A 21,682-nucleotide genomic window follows, 5' to 3' on the forward strand; every position below is an offset into this window, starting at 1 on the left:
CCAGATCCCAGCAGCCCTATGGTCTCACTGGATATCAAAATGATTCAAGTCTCAGCAGAACAGTAGGAGCTCTTTAAATAACAGAATCCAGCCTTCTTAATAGAAAATTTATGCTTGTGTATAGCAGTTCTTCTCCAAAGTTCTGTGCCCCTACTGTTAGGGCATAAGTTCCCTTTAGATGCTGGTCTCTTGAAAATGAGGCCTGATAAAGATGTGTGCAAAATGCTGAAAGGACATCCAGAAAGGAAAAAGCTGTACCCCAAAGACTTGTGGTGAATAAAGGAAAGTCCATGTATTCATCCATTCGTTATCCATGGACAGAGATTCTTTGACCAAACCCCCCTGCACTCTTTTTCCAACTAAGCCCTGACTTTTGGGCTTCTGTGTTCATTTCTGCATTTTCCATCTTCAGCAAGAATCCTGCTGAGTCAGTTTAACCAAACTCCTTACCCTTGATATCTAATAAAGTTCCTCACTCCCCACCATGCCCTAGGTAATGCCTGACCACTGTGGCTTACCTTCAGAAAGAATCCTGCCAGGTTGGTTTAGCCGGAATCCTCCCTAATCCCTTATGTTTTCTCTTTGTAATTTTCCACCCACTGACCTCCACCTTGATCCCTGGCTATAAACTCTCACTTTTCCTTGTATTTGGAATTGAGCCCCATTTCTCTCCACCCCATTGTAGTAGCCCTTCGTATACCAATCACAGTAATCCCATGTGCATAAAGTCTGACTTACTGTTTTTAACAAGTGTCAGAATTAGTAATGTTTTTCTTTAACACTCTCCATCCATCCAGCTAACAAACCCTGACTGAGAGCTGGCTGAGTGCCAGACACTGCTCTAGCTGTTGGATTTATAGTCATGAACAAGACAGGGTTTATCAGGGCTTATGTTCTAGCTGGTGAGAGTGTGACTTTGGTTCATGTCTTGAAAGAAGAGGAATTCACTGTGCAGATATGGGAATCAAGACTCTCCCAAATGGAGAGCAGAGATATACATAAAGGCACATGGAAGAAAGAGCATGAAATATACTTAAACTGCCAAGAAATGTAGTATGTTTGGCTCATATGTTGTGCATTGGGAAGTCAAGGATGGTGGAAATGAGGCATAAGGGATCGTGTACCATGCACATAGCCGGTGGTTTGCTATCTTCCTGTGTTGAGGGTAAGGTTTGGTACATGTTCAGAATTTCCTGATGCTCTGTCATCTGCTGTTCCACTCAGCCTGTATGCTTGATGTTCCCACCAAATGAGTCAGTGGAGCTGGGAACATTAATTTATTTGAGCAGACATGTGTCAACATCATTTGGAGAAAAGGCACCAGACCCATTACATACACTCAAATAACGTGATTAGGACTAGTTTGAAAGCAGCAAAGCTCAGCCCCTTCTAATTAAGTCTTGGCTGCTTCAGCCCACTCTACTTTTCAGCTTGTCTTCATAGCTAACCTCTTCCTCTCTATCCCCTCTTTCCTCATTGCCTTACCCACAACACACACACACACACACCATATTTTATACTTGCTCTCCTGTTGTCTTGTTATGGCAAGTTACAATATCCCCTAGATTTCATAACAAGGAAGGAATAGATTCTTTTATTTTTATTTTTTTAACCAACAGAGTTAGACAGAGAGAGAGGTCTTCCTTCTGTTGGTTCACCCCCAAAAATGGCCGCTACGGCTGGCACGCCGCACCGATCTGAAGCCAGGAGCCAGGTACTTCCTCTTGGTCTCCCATGCGGATGCAGGGCCCAAGCACTTGGGCCATCCTCCACTGCCTTCCCGGGCCACAGCAGAGAGCTGGACTGGAAGAGCAGCAACCGGGACAGAATCCGGCGCCCCAACTGGGACTAGAACCCTGGGTGCTGGCACCACAGGCGGAGGATTAGCCTAGTGAGCCACGGCACTGGCAAAGGAAGAAATAGATTCTTAAAACCTATCTCCCTTAATGTGAAAAAAGTTAAGAAACTCAAGAAACTGGATCCCATCTCTCTCTCTCTCTCTCCCTTATTCCCTCCCTCCCTTTCTCCCTCACCCCTCCCTCTATTCCATTGCCTTTCTTTTTCTTTCTTTTTTTTTTTAAATATTTATTTCATTTACTTGAAAGACAGAGTTACAGAGAGAGGTAGAGACACAGAGAGAGGTCTTCCATCCGCTGATTCACTCCCCAGATGGCCACAATGGCCGGAGATGCGCCGATCCGAAGCCAGGAGCCCAGAGCTTCTTCCAGGTCTCCCACACGGGTGCAGGGGCCCAAGGACTTGGGCCATCTTCCACTGCTATCCCAGGCCACAGCAGAGAGCTGAACCAGAGGAGGAGCAGTCAGGACTTGAACCAGCGCACACATGGGATGCCGGTGCTTCAGGCCAGGGCGTTAACCCGCTGCGATACAGCGCTGGCCCCTGCCTTTCTTTTCTTTTTTTTTTTTTTTTTTAATATTATTTATTTACTTGAAAGTCAGAGTTACACAAAGAGAGAAGGAGAGGGAGAGAGGGAGAGAGGGAGAGAGGGAGAGAGAGAGAGAGAAAGAGAGAGAGAGAGAGAGATCTTCCATCCACAGTTTCATTCCCCAATTGGCCACAATGGCTGGAGCTGCACCGATCCAAAGGCAGGAGTCAGGAGTTTCTTCTGGGTCTCCCACATGGGTGCAGGGGCCCAAGGACTTGGGCAATCTTCTACTGCTTTCCTAGGCCTAAGCAAAGGGCTGGATCAGAAGTGGAGTACCCAGGACTCTAACCAGCGCTCATATGGGATGCTGACGCTTCAGGTGGCGGCTTTACCCGCTATGCCACAGCACCAGCCCCTCTCTCATTGCCTTTCAAGTAAATACAAAAGGCCTCATCTGTCTTTCAAATGGGATCTTCTGGCTCTTGGCCTTGTCTAATGATGGTTTCTGCTCAAGGTTTGCTCAGCTTGTGCTCATTGATGACTCTGTCCTGTTTGGCCTTAACTCTCTAGGATAGAAGGATAAGTTCATTGCATTTCATGGTTTCTTCTTTCAAACAAAATTCATCTACCAGTCCTTCTTGAAGGCCATCACCCGGCTTGTGGGTCAGCTCTTCTCAGAGCTGTTATCTGTGACCAGAGTGGCAGTAGTCTACTTTCTACAGAAGGGACTGTGGAGGAGGCGTCACTCCTCTCCAAGTAGACACTTCCATAACTAATAGTGACTAAGTGGAGAGGGACTTAATTCCAACATTCTCAATCCTAGCTCAGTGTTTTCCCTTTATGCCTGACTCACCTGGATTCTCAAAGGTTCTGAGCATTTCTTCCTCGCCAGCTTTCTGCCCCTTAGCGTCTCATGCCCTGAGTAGCATCCCATGACTCTCACTGTACCATGGATCAAGTCTTTCTCCCAGATCTTGGTACTGTTGAAAAGGACCTGATCTTCCAATTATAACTTTGAGAATGCCATTCTATTTACATTTTAAATGATGTCGTAAGCTGAACAAATTATATCCATTATATGACATTTCAGGCTATGCTAAAAAAATAAGAGCTTTGGGAGAGAGCAAATTCCCAGGACTACTCAAATTATAGAAACAGAAACATATTCTGTATGCCACTCAATACAGTCCCAATCTCTTTTAAATACGTTGTCTCCTCTTTCACCACCAACTTTATCTCCTGAGAAGCTAATACATTTTCTGGGCACCACATAGAATGAGGATGTCGAGACTGGCACAAATTAACACACTTTGTGCCCTAAAAGTACCTCAGAAGACACAAAGTAAATGATAGGAAAGTCCTTTTATAAAAGGAAAAGTGTTAGGGCTGGCGCCGTGGTTCACTAAGCTAATCCTCCGCCTGTGGTGCTGGCACCCCGGGTTCTAGTCCCGGTTGGGGCACCAGTTCTGTCCCAGTTGCTCCTCTTCCAGTCCGGCTCTCTGCTGTGGCCCAGGAAGGCAGTGGAGGATGGCCCAAGTGCTTGGGCCCTGCACCCACATGGGAGACCAGGAGGAAGCACCTGGCTCCTGGCTTCAGATCGGTGCAACGCGCTGGCTGTAGCAGCCATTTGGGTGGTGAACCAATGGAAAAGGAAGACCTTTCTCTCTGTCTCTCTCTCTCTCTAACTCTGCCTGTCAAAATAAATAAATAAATCAATAAAAGGAGTTCTAATAAAGATGATACCAACATTTAAAAAAAAAAGGAAAAGTGTCCTAAAATAAGAATTTCCATCACTTGCTGCACTTAGTTGCAAACTGACTGGAGTGCATTCTCCTGTGTACATGGGGCATAATCAGTGAGAATTACCCTAGTGCCTACCACAGACTGGGCAGTCTTCAAGAAATGCGGTATTGTTCAAACTGGGTCCTCTGAAGCTCGAAGCGGAGAATCTGTTTACTTGCTGTTTTCGGCTTCTGGAAGCCACCTGCATTACTGGCTTTGTGGCCCTCTTCCCCCTTCAGAGTGTATCACTTTAACCTCAGCTTCATCTTCATATCACCTTCGTGTTCTTTTGATCTTCTTTCCTCCTCTTAAAAGGACCCTTGCAGTTACATTGATGGCCCACTAGGTAGCCCATGATAATTTCACATCTTAGAATTATTAACTTAGCCATATATACAAAATCCCTTTATCATATAAAATAATATTCACAGGTTATAGCAATTAGGATATGACTATTTTGGGGACAAATTATTCATTCAACCCCAGCATCCATGATCTGCTCCCACTTCCACACATACCCAGATAGATCCAAAATCCATCTCTGTAAGGGCTCCGTGGCATCCACTCTCAACACCATTTGCCCTTCCCCTCCCATGGTAAGCTTCATCCCTGGGTAATCCAGCCTCGAGCTACTATGTGCCTGAACCTAAGAAGCTCAGTGAGAAACACAGTTGTGTCATTGAACCCCATTTGATTTTTTTTTGACAGGCAGAGTTAGAGGGAGAGACAGAGAAAGGTCTTCATTCCATTGGATAACCCCCCAGATGGCCAGTAGGGCCGGCATGCTGTACCGATCCAAAGCCAGGAGCCAGGTGCTTCCTCCTGGTCTCCCATGCGGGTGCAGGGCCTAAACACTTGGGCCATCCTCCATTGCCTTCCTGGGCCACAGCAAAGAGCTGGACTGGAAGAGGAACAACCGGGACAGAACCGGTGCCCCAACCGGGACTAGAACCCGGGGTGCTGGCACCACAGGCGGAGAATTAGTGAGCCGTGGCGCCGGCCCCCATTTGATGTTTTTTTTAAGGTCTTAAGCAAGACCTCCGCACTAAGGCAGAGCTCTTAACATGAGGCAAGGTGTAAATAGGCAAGGGTGAGATACGAAATAATTCATGCTTGAACTAATCCATAATGTCCAAGAAAGATAGGAAGGGTTACAAAGGAATAAGACAATGAATTGTGAGGGACTTTTAATCAGATTGTGAGGCGTTTTAGTGAAGGCTGGTGATGGGATTCCAAGGCATTACAAAGCAAAATATAAGTTGTGCAGCTAAAGATAGAACAAAGAGAGCTTTCCAGTTTGCTAAGAAGCTTCAGAGAAAAGACCTTAAAAGTACAGAGCTTAACTTTTTATTTTTTAAAGATTTTTATTTGTTTATTTGACAGGTAGAGTTACAGACAGTGAGAGAGAGAGAGAGAGAGAGAAAGGTCTTCCTTCCATTGGTTCACCCCCCAAATGGCCACCACGGCGGGAGCTATGCGGATCAGAAGCCAGGAGCCAGGTGCTTCTTTCTTGGTCTCCCATGTGGGTGCAGGGGCCAAGCACCTAGGCCATCCTCCACTGCCTTCCTGGGCCACAGCAGAGAGTTGGACTGGAAGAGGAGCAACTGGAATAGAACCTGGCGCCCATATGGGATGTGGGCGCCGCAGGCGGAGGATTAACCTAGTGTGCCACCACGCAGGCCCCAGAGCTTAACTTCTTATGGGGAACAAAGAAATGATAAGAAACACACATAAAGGTAAAATATAATGCCAGGTAGAAGAAAATGAGACAGAGGTAAAACAGGGAAGTGGCTGGACAATGACGGGGACTGCTGTTTTAGGAAGAGGACATAGAGAGGTACCGTGTTCAGCATGCCTTGCTCATGTATCACCTCTGCTCAGAAGTTCCCTTGGATGCCCTCTGCTGTGGCCCAGGGCCTCCAAAATACCACTATGGCTCTGATAGTATAAGAAGAAAAACCAAGTGCTTTTTCTACTCTCACACAATGTAGACTATTTCACCTCTGGTCACAAAAATGTGATTTGCAGGGCAGGCATTATGGTATAGTGTGTTAGGCTGCGCTTGGCATGCCCACATCCAATATTGGAGAACCAGTTTAAGTCCCAGCCACTGCACTTTCAATCCAGCTCTCAATTAATGTGCCTGGGAAGCAGCAGATAAAGACTCAAGAACTTGAGTTCCTGCCACCCACATGGGAAACCCAGTGGAGTTTCTGGATTCTGGCTTTAGTCTGGCCTAGCTGCAACTCTTGCAGCCATTTGTGGAGTGAATCAGCAGATGGAAGATATCTTTCTCTCTCTGTCTTTCACTCTCTGTCATTCTGCCTTTCCAATAAATAAATCTTGCTTTAAAAATATTATTTTCTCTCCACATATCAAGGAAGCAATTCTCCAGTTGAGATCAATGTGGTGCCATATATTTAAGTCCAATTCTGACTCTATCTGGAGTTGGAGTCACACCCCCCAGGTTAAGGGCTCTGGCCCATAAGACTGTGCCCCAACTTCAGATACTCATCACAAGCAAAAGGTTACCTGTATGTCTAGTTGACTGGCTTTCACTAGGAGTTCTCATGAACTTCCCCTTGGGCTTGATCAATTTGCCAGACTAGCTCAAAAAACTCAAGGAAATACTTTACTTACAATTACCCATTTATTATATAGGGTAATACAAAAGGATATAGATAAAGAGCAAGAAGGAAGAGACATTATATGTTGGAAGAGGCACAGAGCTCCCATGCCCTCTCTGGGCACATCACCTTTCAGGCATCTATCTCCACATGTTCAGCCACCTGGAAGCTTTCTGAGCTCTGTAGTTTGGGGTTTTCATGAAATATAGACCTCATTGATTATGTCATTGGCCATTGGTAATCAACTCATTCTTCAGCCCCTCTCCCCTCCCCAGAGATCAAGGGGTAGGGCTGAAAGTTCCTTGGGCAAGCATCCCTCATTTTGAGGCTATCCGGGTTCCCACCGAAAGTTGCCTCAATAAAACCAATGACGCTCCTACTCCTATCACCCAGGAAATTCCAAGGGATTTAGGAACTTTGTGTCAGGTGTTCTTATCACTCAGGGAGTTACAAAGGATTTAGGAACTCCGTATCAGGGACTGGAGTCAAAGAACAAATATTGGAACAAGTGATTCTCCTAGCATTCCTATCTATAAAGGTAATTAGGAGCTCTGTGTCAGGACCAAAGGGTAGAATTTTCCAGTAAGTTATCGCTTCCCAAGATTTTTAGCTTGGGCGTATCTTCCTCCGAGAGTTGAAATGACCCATCCCTTCCTAAGCCCTCATGTCTGAGTCATCACATTTAGAGGATTTGCTTCTTCCTCGCACATTTGAAAAGAAAAATTGTTTTATTTTTCTATTATATGCTTGTGTTTATATTTCAGATTTTTGCCTTTTTACATAATGAGCATTCTTGGCATTTGGGGTGAAGAAGGGCTCAAAAGTGTAGGAGGTGTCAGGATAGGAGAGAATTAGGGAAAGGTGGGAGGAGCTGTGGAGAAGTTGAGACCCTATGGCTGAGGAAGGGTAAAGACACAAAAGGGAACAAAGAAGAGCAGACTGACCACCCCTGGGAGTCAGCTGTCAGGCATTTGCTGCCAATGAGTTCTCCATGATCCTGACAGGCCCTTTCTTTCCTTTGTAGTGTCCTTTTCTGGCTTTAGTATCAGAGTGATGCTGACCATGTGAGATGCGTTTGAAAGTATTCCTTCAGCTTCATTTTTTTTGAAAGAGTTTCAGGAGAATTTGGTATTAGTTTGGTTTTTGTTGTTGTTGTTGTTGTTACTATTGTTGTTTTTCTTTTAATGTTTGATGGAAGTCAGCAGTAAGCCACCAGGTTCTGGGATTTTCTGTGATGGGAGTTTTTTTGTTTTTTTTCTTACTGATTCAATTTCCTTACTTTAATGGGCTGTGAAGATTTTCTTTTCTTTCCTTTTCTGATACTTTATTTTTCATGTTAATGTAATATTAATACAAAGAGGACAGGTTCAAAGTGGTACTTGGGTACAATTCTAAGAATATAATGATTTTCCGTTTCTTTCAAAGTCAGCCTTTTTTAGCATTAATGTTATTTCTTTTATTATTTTTTTAAATATTGGTCATTTGGGATCCTTGCAAATTTAAAAAAAAAAAACAAACACAAGTTGGACACTTATGGGAAAAACAAATCACCATGATCACATTGGACCTAAAGATTAAACTATTTCCATATCCACCTGCCCTGACAGACATAAGTGATTTTTCCTCTCAGAAACCCTTTATTTAATGAATACAAACTTTATACAATTCATAATTACAACTTTAGGAACTTGGTGATTCTTCCCACCATGCCTGCCCTTCCACACAGTCTCCCACCCCTCTTCTTCCTCCCTCTCCTATTCCCATTCTTATTTTTAACTAAGATCAATTTTCAATTAACTTTATACAAATATGATTAACTCTATTAAGACTTAAACAAATAATACGAAAAAAAAAACTGTTCCTCAACAGTCGAGACAAGGCCTGTTCAAAGTCATTGCATCTCTAAGTGTCAATTTCACTTCTGTAGATTCCCTTTTAGGTGCTCTATTAGTTATCACAGGTCAGGGAGAACATATGGCATTTGTCCTTTTGGGACTGGGTTATTTCACTAAGTATGATTTTTCCAGTTTCATCTTTTTTTTTTTTTTGGCAAATGATTGGATTTCTTTCTTTTCCCCTTCCTTGTTTTCTTCCTTTCTTCTTTGCTTCCTTCCTTCCTTCCTTTCTTCCTCCCCCCCCTTTCTTTCTTCCTTTCTTTGTCAATTATGCTTTTCAAAAAGTCAACTTTCAGTTACATGGATCTTTTGTATTGTTGTTATAGTCTCTGTTTCATTTATTTTTGCTCTTATATTTATTATTTCCTGTCTCAAATTATCTTTAGACTTAGTTTATTCTTTCCTTTATACCTCTTCAAGACGCAATGTTAGATTATTTATCTGAAATTATTTTTCTTTTTTTAGTGCAGGCATTTATTGCTATAAATGTCCTTCTTTGAACCAATATAAGAGTACCCATAGGTTTTAGTATGTTGTATTTTCTATTTTCATGTGTCTCAAAATTTTTTAGATTTACTTTTTAATTTCTTCATTGAGTCATTGGTTGTTCAGAAGCATGTTGTTTAATTTCCATGAGTGATTTTCCAAAGTTCTTCATATTACTGACTTCTAGTTTTTAATGATATGATTTTGATCTTCTTAACTTTTTTTTGTAAATATTTATTTATTTATTTATTCAAAAGGCAGAGTTACAGAGAGGCAGAGGCAGAGAGAGAGAGAGAGAGAGAGATCTTCCATCCACTGTTTCACTCCCTAAATGGCCATGGCCTTAATGGTCAGAGCTGGGCGGATCCAAAGCCAGGAGCTTCTTCCAGGTCTCCTGTGCGGGTACAGGGGCCCAAAAACTTGGGCCTTCTTCTGCTGCTTTCCCAGGCCATAGCAGAGAGCTGGATCAGAAGTGAAGTAGCCAGGACTCAAACTAGAGCCCACATCGGATGCTGGCACTGTAGGCATTGGCTTTACCTGCCATGCCACAGCCCCGGCCCCTCTTAACTTATTAAAGACTTATTTTGTGGAGTAATGTATAATCTATCATGTGTGGTTGAGAAGGATGTGTTTTCTACAACTGGTGGATGGAATGTTTTCTTTATGCCTGTTAAATCCATTTGACCCAGAGTGTAGAATGTTTTTAAAAGTGCTTATTTCTTTATTCGGAAGAGAGAGAGAGAGAGAGAGATCTTTCATCCACTGGTTAACTCCCCAAATTCCCACAACAGACACAGACAAGCCATGCCAAGTCAGGAGCTTCAAAAATGCATTCAGGACTCCCATGTGAGTGCCGGGAACCCAGGTACTTAAGCCATTATCTGCTGGCTCCAAGGGTATGCATTAGCAGGGAGCTTGATCAGAAGCAGAGGGGCTGGGACTTAAACTGGCTTTCCAGTGTAGGATGTAGGTGTCCCGAGAAGCAGGTTAACCCACTGTGCCACAACACCTGTCCCTAGCTTAATTTTGATATGTCGTTACTGTTGTTTTGTCCATTGCTAAGAGGAAACTATTGAAGTTCCCTACTATTACTGTACTGCAGCCTTTATCTCCCTTCAGATCTATATATGCTTATATGTTTACATGCTCCAATGTTTGGTGCATATATATATATTTATAATGGTTATATCCTCTTGCTGAATTGGCTCCTTTATTATTATATAATAATCTTTTTTTTTCTTGTTTTACATTTTTTTGCCTCAAAGTTTATTTTTATCTGTAAATATAGCTTCTTCCGCTTTCTTTTTTCCTTTGCTTGGGATATATTTTCCCTTCCCTTCACTGTAAATCTAGTTTACAGTTGGGTTTTTTGAAAATAATTAATTATTCTTGTCGGAGGAAGATAGAGAAAGATTCAGAGAGAGAGAGAGAGAGAGAGAGAGAATACTTCCATCTGGTGATTCACTCCCACGTGCCCAGGAACCAAGAACTCAATCCGGGTCTTCCATATGAGTAGCAGGTATGCAGCTAGTTGAGCCATCACCTGCTGCCTCCAAGGGTGTGCATTAACAGTAAACTGGGCTTGAATCCAGGCACTTTGAGCATTCCAACTGACGTCTTTACCACTGTACAAACACCTGTCCCTTGAGTCTTGTTGTTTATCCATTCAGCCACTCTATGAGTTTTGATTGGAGAATTCTATAATTTGAATTAAAGGTTATTATTGATAGTTAATTGTTTTCTAGTTATTTTGTAGATCCTTTATTCTTGTCTTGCTGTCTTCCTTTGTGGCTACATGATTTCCTCAGTTGTGTGTTTGGATTCTTTGCTTTTGTGTGTGTGTATGTGTGTATTTGTACAGGTTTTTGCTTTGTGATATCCAGGAGGTTTACAAAAACATGTTATAACTTGTTACTTTAGACAACTAATAACTTAACTTTGACTATGAAAAAAACTACACTTTTATACCATTATCCATGTTGATTTTTAAAGATGTTTCTATACCTTTATTTTCCTCTTCTCGCTCTTGAACTCCAGTGACTCATATATTTGCTCTTTTTATGCTGTCTCATTAATCTTAATCTTTTTCTTCCCTTTTCATACATTTTTCCTCTACTTGTAAATTTTAAAAAGCCTACCACTGAGCTCACAGATTCTTTTTTCTGCTAAATCAGCTCCACAGTTGATGTTCTGTATTGCATTTTTTTTCATTATATTCATGGTATTTTTCAGCTCCAGGATTTCTGAAATTTTTATTCATATAGTATTGCAATCTATTAAATTTCTCATTCTAATCATATTCATTTCCTCATTTCCTTGAATTATTTTTTGTATTTTCTTGAAGTTTGATAAGCTTCCTTAAAAAATTATTTTATGTTCTTTTCCAGGCAGTTTATACATCATCATTTTTTTAGGGTCAGGGACTGGCATCTTATGTTGTGAATTTGGTGATGTCATGTTTCCCTGGTTGTTCTTTTTTGTAAAAGATTTAATTTGTTTTATTTGAAAGGTGGAGTTATGGAGAGTGAAGGAGAGACACAGAGAGAGATCTTCCAGCTCTTGGTTCACTCCCAAAATGGCTGTAACAGCTGGGGTTGGGACAAGCCAAAGCCAGGCCAGAACTCTATCCTAGTTCTACATGGGTGGCAGGAGCCCAGGTACTTGGGCCATCTTCAGTTGTCTTCCCAGGCACATTAGCTGGAAGCCAGATCAGAAATGGAGCAGCAGTGGCTGGGACCAGTGTTCATATGGGATGCTGGCATCGCAGGTGGACGCTTACCCAGCTGCACCACAATGCTTGATTCTGACCCCTGATTGTTCATTCTTGTGCTCATTCATCGGTGTCTGCACATTTGAAGGAGTAGGTACTTCTCCTAGTTTTCCCCTACTAGCTTTGTCTAGAAAACCCCTGCATCAGATGCAGTTCTGGGACACACCAGATGCTCAAGGCATCTGTGGTTAGTGTGATACTTCTAGAAGTTGGGCCTGCTGGGGCAGGCATGTGCTAGGATGTGCCAAAAGCCTGGAATCCACTGTAACCAACACAGTGCTGCCAGAAGCCTGGGGCAGGTTTGATTGGTGAACCAAAAACCCAGGGATGTTGAGGATTGTCTGTCAGGGAGGGCAGGTGAAAGCTAGGGGCCATTGAATTTGGTCCAGTGTTGGTGAGGGTCAGAGAGTGAGTCCACTGTATGAGCATGAAGCCTGACTCTGTGTGGTCATTCTTGGCACTTGTGTGGGTCTAAAGACACAGTCCATGGATACTGGTGTGGGCCATGTGGCCATGGGGATGGTGCTGGCTTTTACTGTGGTGGGCCCAGTACTGGGATCCAAGGAAAACTCCCATGCTCATTTCCCTCTTTTCCTCTGGAGAGCATATTATCTTTCCCCATGCTGTGAAAACTCAGCTGGGTGAACGGTGACATGGTTCATGTAAAACTGTCCTTCCTGCCCTCTCAATTCTATCTTTGCTTCTTATTATACAACAACCAGGTACTGTGATCTCTCACCTAGTTTCCTTAGCCCTTCTGAAGGTTCTTTCTTTCTTTCTTTCTTTCTTTCTTTCTTTCTTTCTTTCTTTCTTTCTTTTTTTGAGTGTGGATAGTTGTTCCAATTGATGTTTCTCAGATTGCTGGAGATTCCCATTCAACTATCTTGCCCTGTTTCTCCCTGGATTCAAGTCTTAATTCTTTAATTTTGGGTATATAATTACATTTCTTCATACCTGAGTTTTGCTTTTTGTGTAAATGCAGATATATCTAAAAAAGACACTTCACAAATGCACTGATTAACTAACAGAATGTATCTACAAATTGCCTAACCTGTTGTGAATGTTTTTCTCTTACCTTTTTTCCTTTACTCCTTCCTTCCATTTATCTGTTCCTTCCTTTACCTTTTTTCTGATTTTTTAAAGTGCTATTTTGCATTCCAAACTTATTTAGAAAGTTCAAATAAGTATAAAATAGAATTTTATGATACCAGTCATATCAAATTAGCTTTCCTCTAGTAACTTCATTTTACATTAATAAAAACTGTATCCCCAAACACAGTTACATTTTGAGATGCCTTTTTTTATTTTTAAAGATTTTTATTTATTTATTTGAGAGGTGAAATTACAGACAGAGAGAGGGAGAGACAGAGAGGTCTTCCACCTGTGGTTCACTCCCAAAACAGCTGCAACAGCTAGAGCTGGGCTGATCCGAAGTCAGGAGCCAGGAGCTTTTTCTGGGTCTCCCACATAGGTGCAGGGGCCCAAGCACCTGGGTCCTCTTCCACTGCTTTCCCAGGCCATAAGCAGAGACCTGGATCAGAAGAGGAGCAGCTGGGACACAAACAGGTGCCCATATGGGATGCCGGCACCGCTGGTGGAGGCTTACCCTACTATGCCACAAAGCCAGCCCCAGGGGAGTTAGCATTTCAACATATGAATTTTAAAGGGACCAATTCAATCTACAACAATATCATTATCTGTCTTATAATAAGTTCAATGGGGGTGGGGTTTACTGTCTGTTTTATTATCATGTGCTCAGTATTTAGCACAATGTCTAGCACATAGCAGGTGTTTAATCAATATTTGAAATGAATGCATAGTAAAAAATGTAAAGGAAAGCAAAACAATCTTTCAATAGTGCACATAACAAAATTAGAAGGTATTTTCAGCAAGGATCTGCTGGCGAGGGAGAGATGGATTTGAGATTTTCCTGTGGTCTCAGCTCGATAAAGTTGTATTTCTCAAACTGTTTCTTTGTTTCTGCCATCAACTGGTTTCATCCCAAATGCCTAGGTAGGAATCTAGCTTCATCACTTAGTTATGTGATTAGGGCCAATTGCTTGAATCTCTGAAAATGTGTTTCTTCATCTATAAAATGTGATTAGGGATCTCTATCCCGCAGGACTAACAGGAGATACTTGTGAAAATGTTTGCTATAATCACTCAAAGTGGAAGTTTCTGACCCGTGAAATTCCAACTTACACCCTTCTCAGGCTCCGTGAGATAATACTCCATCCCTGTCCCTCTGTCCCTGGTCTTCCCCTCCTGTTCTTCACTCAGCTCACCAGATAGGAGAATTTGAAAAGGAAGTGAGAGAAAATATATAATTATTTTACTAGGGAAATAGTAATTTAATGTCTGAAAATTAATTTTCACAATTACTTCTAAGGAATAAATTCATAAAATACCAATTTAGCAACTAATAAGTTCAATTGTAACCCTTTTTAGATTAGTAAACAGCTCTACATTAAAGGCAGTGTTTAGCTTATTTGTGGGGTAGCAATGTGCATAGGACCAGTTTTCAAGCAACACTGTTCAGAAACCAGTCTGACAAAAAGGCATCTTTAAGACACACATTTCCATTGTGCTGCTCATTATGAATTCCTTATTCAGTATTAAGTTTAATGTTGTGAAGAGAGATGGTTGACAACTTTGCAAAGTGACAACCACAATGTTGGCTAAATCTAAAGCTTTTAAATATTTTAGATATTCCAGTGAGCTGATTATTTCCAAATGAGCTTTAGTGTTTGTGTTACTCAGAAAGTGACTTCAGGTGCAGGCTACTTGTTATTCAGCTTAAGACATAATAGTATGTGCAGGATATCCCAAAAACCTTATTGCAGTCGTCAACTTTAATTACTTCAAAAGTATATATGGTACAGGGGCTGGCGCCGTGGCTCACTTGGCTAATCCTCCACCTGCAGCACCGGCATCCATATGGGCACTGGGTTCTAGTCCTGGTTGCTCCTCTTCCAGTCCAGCTCTCTGCTGTGGCCCGGGAAGGCAGTGGAGGATGACCCAAGTGCTTTGGCCCCTGCACCCGTGTGGGAGACCAGGAGGAAGTACCTGGATCCTGGCTTCGGATCAGCGAAGCACCGACCATAGCGGCCATTTTGGGGGTGAACCAACGGAAGGAAGACCTTTCTCTCTGTCTCTCTCTCACTGTCTATCGCTATCTGTGAAAAAAAAAAAAAGTATATATGGTACAAACAACAATAAAAGTCCTTTTAAAGTTATTTAATTTTCTTTACTTTTATGCATTCTGGTGAATATTGTGTTCATCAATGTGTACCATCTTCCATCAGAAAGACAAAAAGCAGCATGAAATATGTATCATTCAAAAATGTAGTAACTGTTGATGGGGTTTGGGAAATAGACCCCAAAATATGACATCTTAGCATCTGAGAAAAAAGGCAGAAGCAGGAAGGATCTGCAAAGCAAAGAAAAATCTCTCTTCAGTAGGATATGAACATTTTCGTCCTATGCAAAATAACTTGAAATTTTCTTGGGAAAGACCCTAGAAAAGTTTGGGGAAATCTTGAGATGTGGGAAAAGGAAAGATGTAAAAAAGGACTCTGTAAAGGGAATAGACACCAGAAACAAAGTGGGAATCTTCAGGAGAGAGAAGGTTATTAGCAGGTGAATGACTTGCAGAACAATGGCGTCTAACCTAACCTTGTGTTGAGCTCATGATCCTAACCACTACACTGCCGGGTCTCTCTGCTAAAACTCTAACTCCTTCTTTAGGCTTTCCCAGGTGGGCTTCCAGATTAAATGAATCTTTACTTCATGTACACTTGAATTGCATTGTTTGCACCTCATATGGCACTTAATTATTCAGTCATTTAATGAGTGTGTATTGTGTAATATGTGTCCGACATTCATTACAAAATGTAAAAAATATGATACATGGATATCTTCCCAATATTGCTAGGGTCCAAAGGCCAAAGTCACCTTGTAGGTTCATAGTAGGTTCATACAGCCTAGTAAGTCTTCAGTAGATGTTTGCTGAGCTGAATGGAATTAAATAAGCGAGATGGAATAATAAGATGTGTCTTGATCAATGATTTCAACTGGTAGAGATTTCATGAAGAAAAAATGGAATAGACAAAATTACCTAGTAGGGAAATCCAAAGATTGGTGCTCTGGAAACACTGGGAAGTTAATGTTCTTTGTAACTGAGAGTGATAGGTGAATGAAATTATAAAGTAAGCTTATTTTGGTATAAAATCTTTTTGAAATCCAGGCATAATTTTTTTGTAATACACGTTTTCCATAAATTCTTTGAAGTTCCCTTTCCTTGAGTACCAAATTGAGTTTTCAGTTAATGGGGTGCTACCAAGGGTTCTTCAGCAGGTATGAGAAATAATCAAAGCTGTGATGTAGGAACATTAATTTCACCATGATGTTAAGGTTGTTAGAGAGGAGAAAGAAGTAGCCAAGTTTTGAAGCTAATGCATTCAGCTAAGCAAAGATGTTAAAAAGTTCAACTAGATTATTGGTACAAAGCAATGGAAACTAGAGCCCTTGTTAAAATACTGATATTATCAGCACAATACAGGTAGGAGGCCTGTGTGGGGGGAAAAGAAAAAGAGTGGGAAGGGTCAGCGATGGTTCCAGGAACTAGGCCAGTAGATTAGGAGGAAATGCAATGCCACTAAAAATGAACAAACAACAACAAAATAGCGACAACAAAAAGAGCTGTTGGCTTATTTAGGAAGTGGAGAATGACTTCAGAAATGTTGAATTTGAGAACCAATTCTACATTGAGGAAGAGGCACCATGGTAACTGCTGAAAATAAAAATGGATCTCAAGGATTAGGTGTTTGGCACACTGATGAAGACACTGCTTTGGATGGCCACATCCCATATTGGAATGCTTAGATTTGGGTCCTGGCTCCACTCCCAGTTCAAGCTTCCAGCTAATATGCATTGGAGACAACGGATGATGGGTCGAGTCGTTGGGTCCCTATCACCTACGTGGGGACCCAGATAGAGTTCCAGCCTCCTGGTTTCTAGCTGGCTCAGCCCTGGTTGTTGTAGGCATTTGGGGTAGTTAACCAGCAGATGGAAGCTCTCTAGTCTATTCTTGATATCTATGTCTTTAAAATAAAACAATAAATAAAATTTCAAAGAAAAAAAAATAAAGTGGATCTTGAGTGAAAGAGCCAGAGTTGAGGAGCTGAGCATTAACAGAATATAAACAGTGCTGAAACTATAATAATAATTACAATTACAAAGGAGAAAACATGGAGAGAAAAGGAAAAGAACTAAAGAAAGACATCACAGAATATCTGCATATTTACATATTAAGAAACTGAAGCAAAAAGGTTGAAACAAAGAGAAATCAGAAAGTTAGACATTTTAAGGTAATAATGTGGCATGGAAGCCAATGAATCTCTGAAAAAGAAGGTAGATTCAACTGTGCATATGCTAAAGGATCTGTGGAGAGATGTGCTGGGAACAAATGGACATTGTGATTGATGGAGAGGAAAAATCAAACAAAAGACAGATAAGAAAGTAGATACAGAAGAAGGATTTTAAAAAAAAAGCTTTGATAACAAGAGAAAAGATCAAGCAATAACTTGAAGTAGCAGGACCAAATGTATGGGTTTCTTTTAGTTGCTTATACATATGTTTATTTAAATATCTAAGGATGAAAGGACTCAAACATCATATATACAGGAAAATGAAAAAAGAGATTTTTAAGAGGCAAGAGAAAAAGAGGAGGCAGGAACCGTGAACTCAAGATCCTAAAAGTAAGCATTAGCTTTGGCAAGAAGGACGGTGTTTTGATCAGTGATGTGGAAGTAAAAAAAAAGAAAAGGAGAGGGAAGATAGGGAATGATTTAGACTTGTGAGAAAGGAAGTAGAAGAAGCTTATAATCCATAATCATGATCCTCCAGAATATCTAATGAGATTGAAAAAGCAAAGATGCAGATAGATAGAGGAGTTGAGAAAAACAGAATGTTGAAGATGCGTGATGTCGCTGAGTACTGAGGACCAAGTTGAGGTTAAATGGCAAGGAACTCTTTGAGTGTGGACAGGACTTGTCCACCAATCTGACAATACAAAGGAAGGGCCATGGCAAACTGGATGGTCCTTGTAAGATGGGAATGGGTGAACACTCATAGGATGAGCCTGGAGCAAGTGTTGTGATAAGGGGAGAAGAGATGATGGGCTATGAAAGCAGGGAGAAGTAGATAGAGCAGAAACCATGGTAAGCATTCAGGCCAAGCTCAGCAGGCCTGAAGGAAAGAAAAAAGAACAGAGTGTTAGGTCAGAAGGAGATCTCTGACTAGAGCTTCAAATGGCAAGGGGATGTTTCCCTTGTTTCTGTGCCATTGCTTGTTTGGCTTTCATAGCTCAGAAGCCTAACCATATTCTTCCAATACAAACTTTCCTCAAATACAGGGAATAGCACATGCAAACTTCCCCAAGCACTCTAGCCTCAACAATCTTTTTCTTTCTCCTATGCTTAAATAGCTTGGTCACTATATCTTAGTACCAAATTCCAGCCTGTGCTGTATGCTTTCATGCATGTTCATCTCATCTTGGAAGGCACAGCTTGTTTAAAATTATTCCTGCAACCCTGCCTCTTGCACAGCACCCAAAGAAAATCCCCAGTAAATACCCAGTAATTGAGCAGGTAAGAGAAAATCAGATATAGAGAGCAAGTCAGAGGATGAAGAATCCAATGACTTGATAAGTCCCCAACTAGACAAGCAACTCCTAAACAGAAGCTCATTTCATTCCATGATCCTTAGACACTTCTTGGCGTTTGCTTGGAACTCCTTTTTCCCCAATAATTCTTCCTTCAATCTTCTCTCCCTTCCTACTTCAAACAACTTATATGCCTCATAACCAGGAGAAAACATACCATATAAGCCAATTAGTATCCTAGAATTTTGGATATAAAAAGATCACTTAGCATGTATTTATCATTTTGCATAATGATAATGAGCTTAAGAAAGAGACAAATATTAAGTGCACTAACTTGTCCAAAGTCGTACAGCTGGTTAATGCCAGAGCCAAGACCAGAAACCAGGTTTCTGGGCTATTAAACTTTTCTTGACACCACACCACATCATATCCAAGTTAGCAAATTTCTCTAACTTCTAATACATCTGAAGAAATTTCAAACTTGAAAATTCAATGTGTCTTCTATAATTGGAGTAGTTTATGTAAGACTATTCTCTGAAAAAAGAATTCCAGAAAAGTAGTTGATTTATTGAGACATACTAAGGGACAAGCCCTGTGTTTAGAACTTTATAGATTTTGTCTAATTTATTTCTCATATAACCCCTACCAAACAGTTCTGAACTATAAGTGAAGAAACACAAATAGATTAAAATACTTGCTCAAAGCTAACCAGTTAGTAAGTAGTATAATGGAGATTTGATTTAGTATCTGGGGACTTGCCAAACTCATTGTCTTCTGATTAAACAATCACATCTTCTGACTTTTAGCAAGGGGAGGGAGACGTGGAGAATGAAGTCTGTTTTTTCACCACCTCTCCCTTTAAGTGAGAAGTGATTTAGGGCTGTGAGAGAGGCTTATGGCAAAATGGAAACATTGCAGGTGCCAGCTCCTAAACACAGCTGCCAGCTTCTAAGGTGATGGGCAGTTCAACCTGTCCCTTTTTCATATGCTGTAACATTTGCAGGTTCTTTCTTCAGAGAAGGAAAATAATGTAATCACCTCATTGTTGGAAGTGAGACATAGGTGTCATACCTTCAAGGGATTGGTCACCTTATTTTTCAAACCATCATTCTTTTTTATTCAAGAAGGAAGCCTTTGGAATGGTGCCTGCTTTGCAATTCTACTCCCATTTGATCTTATCCAAGAGTGCTGTCATTGTAGCATGTCTCCCTGGGAACATGACCAAACTAATGCCATGCACTTGATCTTGCAATCTGTTGTTAAATGGCTGATATTACTTCTTAGGTCAAAGAGCACCAGGTTCTTAAATGAATTTTTTTGTTTTTAAATATTTTATTTATTTATTTATTTGAGAGTTAGAGTTACAGACAGTGAAAGGGAGAGACAAAGAGAGGTCTTCCATCCACTGGTTCACAAATGGACGCAATGGCCGAAGCTGAGCCAATCCGAAGCCAAGAGCCAGGAGCTTCTTCCGGGTCTCCCACATGGGTACAGGGGCTCAATAACTTTGGCCATCTTCTACTGCTTTCCCAGGCTACAGCAGAGAGATGGATCAAAAAAGGAGCAGCCGAGACTCGAACCAGTGCCCATATAGGATGCCGGCACCGTAGGCAGAGGATTAACTTACTGCACCACAGCACTGGCCCCTTAAATGAATTATTTTAATGAAACAGAGCTGCAAGTAATACATAAGATTAAACTGTTATTGTTTGTATAACACAATCCAGGATGTTTGAATTAAGGCTTGGGAAAAGAAAAGACAACATCAGATTTGTTAACTATTCTATCACTTGTCAGACTTTTCAAGTCTGTCTCTCAGCAGATATTTATTGAGTTAAATAAATATCTCAGATCTTGACTGTGGGGATTTGAAGATGATTAAGACACAGACTTTACCCTCAAAGTTTGGCCAAGGAGACACACACAGGTACACTAAATATAGTGCAGTGTCATACGTTATAACTAAATCATGTGGACGGAACTAGAGGAAGGAAGAGAGGAAATCAGGAAGGTTTCTCAGCTGAAGTCACACTGAGTTTAGTCTTCCAGGGTGGATTCATAGGAATTCAACAATCAGAGAAAAGGAAATGAAAGGAAAACAAAGGCTTGGAAATCTTGACAGGGATAAGGTAGTCAAGCAACACAGTGATTTAATGGGATTACTGTGTAGAATCTGGGATCAGGATTGTAGGGGTAACTGGAAGTGAAGGCTCTGTGTGCTACATTCGTGCAATCTTGTACCCATGGGGAGGGTTGAATCATAAGCAGTAAACAGGATATCAATTGTTTTATTAGAGCTTTGACTTCAAGTTGAGAAGAACAGGGAGCTTTGCTGGGTTTTGGTGAAGGAAGGACATGATCAGATTTGAATTCTAAAAGGCTCATTTTCCTTAGCAGATGAAGAAGAGATTTATTGCAGGACTAAGAGGTGAGAGGTTCAGGCAAAACTGAAGGCAGGGACACCAAGCATGAAGTTTGTGTAACCAACTGAGCAAAAGACCTAAGACTACAGCAAGATGGATACAGGTGGGGATCTGGAGACACAACTGGTATAGAGAGACTTAAATTAGGATTGAGATACCAATAGCAGGTCTTGTTGGTACCCTGAATGAGAGGGATGATTAATAACTAAGTCCTAGTCAATGGGAAGTCTTCCCATAGGTATATATAACAGACAATCCTACCTGGCCAGAAATTACAAGTCTATAGCTGGCAGTGTAGTCTTTTATTATTGGCAGTCACAAGATCAACGGAAAATAAGTGAGTATTTACCATGAGGGACAATGGCAATCTCTACCACCCATACCCATATTAGAGGGTCACCATTTTTGTCATCCTTTTGTCTTTCTCTATAGTAGAGGAAATTGTGAACTCTTCACAGCCAAGATTGGTTTCTTCTTATTGTATCTACAATAATACCCACGAGAGCCTGATATATAATAGGAAATGAACAGTCTTGCTCTTGCTTACATGTGTCATGTTCTCACTCCCATTGAGCTTGGTTCAGTCTACCTTTTGCTTATTCATATCCATTACTCTCAGATTCCTGCCATTCCTTCATAGATTAGCTAA

At 41.2% G+C, this 21,682-nt stretch overlaps 1 protein-coding gene across 1 annotated transcript in view; it reads left to right on the forward strand.

Annotated features, from left to right (window-relative positions):
* The window catches only part of TNFRSF21 (TNF receptor superfamily member 21), a 244,709-nt gene that overhangs the window by 144,841 nt on the left and 78,186 nt on the right, over nucleotides 1-21,682 (forward strand). The window lies entirely within an intron of this gene.

This window comes from Oryctolagus cuniculus, chromosome 5 (genome assembly GCF_051225735.1).
Source record: "Oryctolagus cuniculus isolate XC-2025 breed Fujian yellow rabbit chromosome 5, ASM5122573v1, whole genome shotgun sequence".
NCBI lineage: Eukaryota > Metazoa > Chordata > Mammalia > Lagomorpha > Leporidae > Oryctolagus > Oryctolagus cuniculus.